Source organism: Ostrea edulis, chromosome 2 (genome assembly GCF_947568905.1).
Source record: "Ostrea edulis chromosome 2, xbOstEdul1.1, whole genome shotgun sequence".
Classification (NCBI taxonomy): Eukaryota; Metazoa; Mollusca; class Bivalvia; order Ostreida; family Ostreidae; genus Ostrea; species Ostrea edulis.
In genome coordinates, this window is record NC_079165.1 from 46,857,336 (window position 1) to 46,865,126 (window position 7,791).

Below are 7,791 nucleotides of genomic sequence, written 5' to 3' on the forward strand. Positions count from 1 at the left end.
CTAATTTTTTTTATGGCACAGCAATTTCACAGAAATAAAATTCTACCAGATCAAAAAAGATTATCTTTTTGATCTTGTGTGGTCAAATTTCAGGGTACTACACTGTGCTGTTGATACATGCTGTTTCAGATTTCAAACTTGGGCTTTAGAAAATATATGGCTCATAAGGCCTAAAGGGGCATCAAATTTGTTGGTTGAGGCCACCAGGTTACTTACTAGTCTGCAACATCTTTAAGTTCAAGATCATTACTGTATGACATTTGCCATCAATTCTAGGCTTTTTTGTAGGAGCCAATCAGTGTTATGATTTGAAATCCACACAAAAGTGTCTGAAACACTGTCTCGGAGTATCTTCTACTGAATGTTTCACCTACTGGTACCTGTATGACTTATATTTATATTAACCTTCCTGACAATTTCAGTGTTATAAACTGCTGTTTATTTCTGATGCCACTTTGGGCTGGCCGCTCTTTGTAAAAGAAATTCAAAAAGCCTACAAATATGATGTAAATTCAAATTTCGTGTTATCAAAGATCTTCAAATACCTCTGAATGAAGCAATACCCGTAATTAGTTGGAATCCTGTATGAAACCATAAAAAGAAAGTCAATTTCCCCAGGGGGCGTGAAGATTTGCATTGGCTCATTATACTTGGTATCATTTATTTGTCAATATACTGGATTTTAAATCGTTGATCAACTATTGGGAGAGATTTTGGTGATACTTCTTAATGAGGAAAGTTGACACAAGATTTGAAGTAGGCCTAATTCATATTGCATTTAAAACGTTTTAAAAAATTCTCTCTTTATTCCAGTGAATAAGAGCGAGACTCGCATCAGAGTGCAATGGACACTGTTTTTATCTTTTAAACTTGAATAAACTTTTGAAAAGCAGTGAATTGTGAAAGAGGCTCTGATGATTATTTGTACATTATATATTACTGAATCTTGATACAAAACTAAAACTCCCTCCAGAACTTAAATTTCTGAGCAAGATAAACATCATTTTTCTTTCTCATTACTTCAGTTCAAAGAAAATTTTCTACCCTGGAAATTTCAAATCAGTATAAAGTATTTCACATGTATACAGAAAAAGGTCATATTTTCTCCACCCAACATGTTTTTTTTCATCAGCAAAGTTTTCCTAAGCAGTCCAAAACACAGCTAGTGTATCATGTGGTTTTCTAAAAATATTATAGTTGTACCATAGATCATATAAAGTTTCTTTTAAAAAAGATGAAAGATTTTTATCAAAATTAATTTGAAATTCTATGGAAGGACATTGTTATGCCTTCAACACATCATCCAAAAAAAGCAAGAAGAGGCCAAAAAGTAACATAATGGCTAGACAATGGTCTGATAGAAGGCGACTGTGATCCATGGAGAATCATCTGATATCTAAACAGCAGAGGATACTTCATTAAAGTCTCATTTATCTCTTACAGAGCGCTGAAGAACACCCCTATATTTCATTCTAATTTGAAAGAGACATTTGTCATTGAACTTCATGCATGTTGCCAAGACTCAAGTTATCAAATGAAGTTCAGTTCTTATCAAGATTGTCACAGATATTCTCTTTTCTATTAAAGGAGTTTATATCTATTGTGATGAACAGAACAATGTCCCTTGCTCCCATAAAACTAGAAACATGAAAATAATTATCATTACTTTGAAACAAGATGGACTTTAAGCATGGTTATACCAAGCATAGGTGTACTGCAATCAATAGTGATGGCGTTTTCTTTGCTGTCATTATTTTGATTCACTTCAAGCTTTGATACAAATGATGAACTCAACATTATTATAAGTATATCAAAACTATTGGTGTTTTATCGTCCTAAATACAAAACAAACAATTATCTAAATTTTAAGGTAATTCCAACCTTCTACATTATAGGTTCAATCTTATATTTGATTGTTGATATTTTTCAAATAATATATCTTAGTAACAGATAAAAATGATAAAATAAGTATGTTGCGGTATTAATAATTTTTTTTTTTATCAATTAGCACACATACATGTGTCAACGTCAGAAAATAGCAATTTTCCTTGAACAGCATTATCAAAATTTAACAAAAACTGGTTGAAACAATAATAGTGTTCATAACTATTTCATAAAACTGTTTAGACCTTTAAAAAATACACAAAGTGTTTGTGAAAATTAAAGGAAATCTATCGCATAATGGAATACGCCGGTTTCGAGATACGTCCGAGTTATTTCCCTTTGGAGAACTCTCGTACATAGTAAGGCGCGAAATAATTTGTTTACACGCGGGGGTGGGACAGATATTCATCACAGCGTAAGTGAATGTACTCAGTAAGTTTCTCATATGCTGTTTGATAACCCGAATTCGATTGATACACAAACAAAGTAAGTGATACGTATTTAGGGAGTATTTAAATACATGGAATTCTTATCCTGTCACGTTATTTCGCTATTCATAAGTACCATATCCAAGATATTTCTTGCAAATATGACATTGTTTGTATGTTTCCACTTCGGTAAAACATTTCTTTCGATAGTATTTAGTATTTCCCACATTTACATATTTAAAGTGAAGCCGCTTTTAATACATTTCATCGTCTTCCTCGTTGACTGTATATCCACTCTGTCCCACTTAGGCATTCAAAGTTCCACTAAATGCACCTCCTATACAGAAGAGTTTGTATTTCGAAACTGGCGTATTGATAAATAATTTAAAGAAAACAGAGTTATTGCCCTTGGATTTCATATTTTAAAACATAAATTGATTATTCATATATAACTTAAGACTTTTGAAATATTTTATGGTTAACAAGATTTTTTACAATAGCTATTGAAAAAGACTCCAACAAAATTTATGTTCCTGTCATGCATAAATCTTGTTAAATCATTGACTTTGTGAAATCTTATGACGTCTCAGGAGGGTGGAACTACCTTAAGAAATCTGAGTACCATTCAAAACATTTAATCAATACTTTATGAAAAATGCATATCATGTTGTTAAAAAAAAACCCACCCCAAAACAAACACATACAATACAAGGTCTTGAAATTCAAGAGACTAGAATATCAGTACCTACCACACGCACATGTTAGAGTAAGAAAAACATGCTGAAACTCTATCACTTTTAGGGTGTGGGACAATGACTATTAAAAACTGAGAAAGTGCTGCTTGGGAAGAAAAATCAGCCACATTTCTTTCCCAAATGGAGATTGTTTAATCTGATAATTCCTGGGACAAACAGAAAGCAAAGTCACAATATTAATAATATATCTGCAACGTCTTACCCTGATTTCTGGAACCCATAAATACTGATACCCCTAAATACAAACAAATTATTATTCACCTGATACCCTTAATTTTACACAGATGGAGGCAAGTATGTTATTTAGAGAACAAAGATACTTCATAGTAAAACTTCATAATCATGCTCTACTGCTCTGTGACCAATAACTAGACTTTCTGCTTTTTAAAACTTTTTCTACAGACCCCAAGTTTTTGTATACAAAATGGACCACAAAATTCCTGTTAAATCACCTGTAAAACACAGGGTCCCAAAATTACAGAGTGGACATTTCATGCACTTTAAAACCACATTTGCAATGAAAAACCCTTAGCTTACCAACAAAGACATGGCTAGAAAAATTGTTAACAGGGATGAAATATGCATACAGCTGAAGATTATAATTTAAAAAAAAAAAAGCAGCATTAAAGCACATTGTTTCAAAGTGATATGAAATGTAATAAATGTTTAATGGACTATTTGCCTACTGGTAATGCTCCATTTATCTGCAGATTTAGTAAATTTAGAGTAATAGCTATCATGGAATCATCAGTCAACTTAACTCTTTAAAATACTCCAAGATCTCAGGTAATCCATTGATTTGAAGTTTTAATAATCCAATAAATATTTGTAGTAAAATGTGGTTTTGCTTTTAATGCAGGAGAGAGAGAAAGAAAGAGAGAGAGACAGAGATATTTCACTTTGATATATTTCAAGTTGAAAATCTAACCTTCACATATTGGTCCAGAGGATTATGGTCTGCATTTCACACTCTGCTGCATTTCTGTACAAAGACCCTTCTGTAATGTATAGAAGTATATAACAACATAATAGACTTTCTGTTACTAGTTAAAGCTAACATAACCTCACCTATCAAAAAATATAATCAAATACTTCCAAACAATTTTTTACATCAGAAGGCAATATGATATGGCTATGTTACACCATACCAAGAGTGAACCTCAGGGAAGATTATTTCAGAGTTAGTCTTAGTAATTCTATCCCATCTGTCAAAAAGTTGTAATATCTTGTCCAGGAATTTTAATTTGATACCATAGTGTGATAAGAAAATACAATTTATCATCTTATAAAAGATATGTTCATGAGTGGAGTTCAAATGTGTATGAAGAAATTTCGATTTAAATACACCAATTTCATTCAAACAAGAAAACCTTTTTTTTGGGTTGTTTTTTTCAATGGGAGGAAGTAATCTGATTTTTTCCTTATGACTCAAGTCATTTCACTTTTCATATATACTCTGATAATACACTAACAAAGACAATTATGTTATTATTCGTGGTATAGTGTGAAACATGATTGAATATCAGTGGAATATTACCACCTTCACCCCCCTTCTCAAATTGCTAAATCTCTCCAGTAATTTTGATTCATTATATAAGAAAGTATACAGATTTGAAATGTTCTTCTGAATAATGTGTCACTGTACAAAAATACCTAACATTCCACTGGACATTTTCTGGTCCTTCCCTACAAAGAAACACACAGCTGGACACCCTTGTCCACAGAATAGGACCATACTGTAACTTCACACCTATGTCTAAATAATGGGAGTGAAAATTTTTTGCCAACTTAATCATAACTATACTAATTTATGACTGCTGTCCCTCGCTTATCAGGTAACCCTTTCAATACTCCTACTGACTCAGTTCCACCATAAGGATAATTTAGTGTAACATCATATTGATTCTTTACACAGTGATTACAAATCTCTGCTAATTAATCGTCATTGTTGCCAGCAGAATCACTAGGACATCTTCGCTACTGGACAGATGAAAATGACTGACACTTAAATTAGCTGTCTATATTTTCACCTGAAAGTATTGCCGTATTACATAAACACATGAATTAACATAATTTAACAATAACTCTTTTCCACAGCCATGCAGATGCTGAATAAATAAACTTTTTTACCTTTGGAAAAAGGGATAGATACATGTACTTGTAAGATCTTGACATTTGATCATCAAGTAAATCAAATGTAGCCTTTATTGGAATTATCCAATAAAGGAGAAGATTCTAACTTGAATAAGGGTCACCAGATCAATGAAACATCACAGATACAACTCTTCTTATAAAGCCTGGAATAACTCTAACTTTTGTTATTCTGTTCATAAAGTATCAGCTACACAATAATAAACAGGTACCTGTTGTACTGCACAATGGATGACTGCAGTATCAGTAGAAACAATTCTAAAATTGTAAACCAACTTTCCTTCATATAATGAAAGACGAAGATAACGAAGTGATCAATCTCATAACTCCTATAAGCAATACAAAATAAAGAGTTGGGCAAACACGGACCTCAGGATATACCATAGGTGGGATCAGGTGCCTAGGAGGAGTAAGCATCCCCTGTCGATCGGTCAAACCCACCGTGAGCCCTGTATCTTGATCAGATAAACAGAGTTGTGGAGTTATCCGTAGTCAAAATCAGTGTGCCAAGAACGGCCTAACAATCGGCATGAAACACGTCAGACAGCATTTGACACAATGATAGGTTGTATTGGCAAATAGATTGTTATACAACCATAGAATTTGCGAAAAGCTGATTTTAAATGAGACTGTTGAAACCCCTGTACCATCAACTTGTTTGTCAGTAACCTTCTTTGATTTAAAAACTGACCATAAGCAGAACAAGCTCTTGTGTATCGCTATAATACATGTGGTTTTGTTAATGTCCATCTTAGATTTTTGGTTTTTCTTTATGTATATATAATGTAAAGAAAATACCTGTTCTTCACAAAGTATGAAGAAAATAAAAAAAAATATATCTATTCTTGGATGAATTTCATGCTGTGGTCAATCCTTGTGATAGCCAAACTTAAATCATTAAAGTGAGAAAAAAATGTGAAGAAAACATTGACTTGGTCACTTTCAACTCCATTAATTTCCATTTTGCATGACAGGTGCCTCTTGATGGTTAATAGTTTTTCTTAAACAAGCCCAATGGGACATCTGCATTCAGGTGTCCAGTATTGAATTAGATGTTTCTTTACAGCAATTCTCAATAAATCAATGTGGCAGGTCTCAATGTGGAGCAAAAACAGGTTTTGTTGAAGAAAAATTTACAAATTACTTTGTTTTATTCCAAGAGACAGACTAATTTATCAACTTCACTAAACAAGTGTTTGAAAATTTGAAATTCAAAGGTAAAATTCATGGCAAATGTTGATACTTGAGACAGATGCACAGGCAATTCTAAAGCTTTCAGTTCAATTTAACATTCGATAATCAGTGAGGATTGAAAATTTGAACTTAAAAGTAAACATAACTATCAAGAGGAATCAGTCCAGTCACTATTTGTGAATGAAGAAAAAAGATTCCACTCTACTGGTGTGATAGCTGCCAACCTCCAACATGAAAGTGAGAGATAATTTTGTACAGGAAATATATATATTCTAGAGCAATCCCAAATTTTATGGGAAGTGATTACTTAAACAATAAAATGCTTTCTTTGTTGTTTTATTGTGTGATGAAGGTAGCAAGCATTGCAGAAAATATTCATAATTCTAGTTAGCAGGTTTTGCAAATTTTTTCTGAAATGATTGCTATCACCATCACCTGATAAACAACAAAGAAAGACATTTTATTACTGGATTGAACAAGTTTGCAACAGACATGAAGTCATTGTCTATGATGAAAGTAATGTCAAAAGAAATATAGGAGAAAAGATTTAGAAAGTACATCAAAATAACTGGAAATTGACAATGGGTGGGAGTTGAAATTGGCAATGAGACTCTAGCAGGGCCACTGGAATTAGTTTTGAAAATACTCTAAATCTACACCACTTTCTTGCCTGAACACATCAGATTTCATTTGACTAGTTCCCAATCATCAAGTTTCACACACCCAGGGATTGACACTAATGATTGTCCGACTGCCTGAGAAAAGTAAAATCACAATTGCCTACTTGGTTGTCCAATAGGGCTAAAGAATATTTCTCATTTTGATATTTCTCAACTATAAATACTAAACTCACTCATCAAATTCAATGTAGAATTTTATCCCCCAAAATGTCACAAATTTGGTAATCATTTTACTCGGGTTACTTTGTGTAATTGTTCGATGTTGCAGAGTTGCATGTTGTTCAGTTCCAGGACCTGTGATATTTCTAATGCAGAAGTTTGCAGTTCCAATTTTTGAAAATATATGATAAAGAACTGCCATACATGATGAAGCTCTTGCATAATTTACTATGAATACAAAGTGTGTGTTACTTGTAAATGTCATTGTCATACCTTAATCAAAATAGCAACTGTAGACATAAGTATGGAAAATGATCTAATGAAGAAATTAAAAGTAATAAGAGCAAAGATCACGAGAAAAAAATGGTCAAATATTACATGGAAGATGTGTCCATATGTACACATTTTCTTTCACATAGACAATGGGTTTGTTAAAAATAGTTCTCAGCAGTTTCCAACACAGCAACAGCATAATTTCTTTATATAAGTATTTTCTTATTACTAGTTGAATTAAAATGCTTTCTCTCTTGTGTATAGTCG

General features: G+C 32.6%; 1 protein-coding gene across 1 annotated transcript in view; it reads right to left on the reverse strand.

Annotated features, from left to right (window-relative positions):
* LOC130051723 (hemicentin-1-like) overlaps positions 1 to 4,156 on the reverse strand; it is a 57,796-nt gene extending 53,640 nt beyond the window's left edge. Inside the window, exon 1 of the mRNA XM_056154247.1 lies at positions 3,996 to 4,156. The gene's annotated coding sequence lies outside the window, so the exon portion shown is untranslated. The remainder of the gene's footprint in view (positions 1 to 3,995) is intronic.
* Positions 4,157 to 7,791: the final 3,635 nt, after the last annotated feature.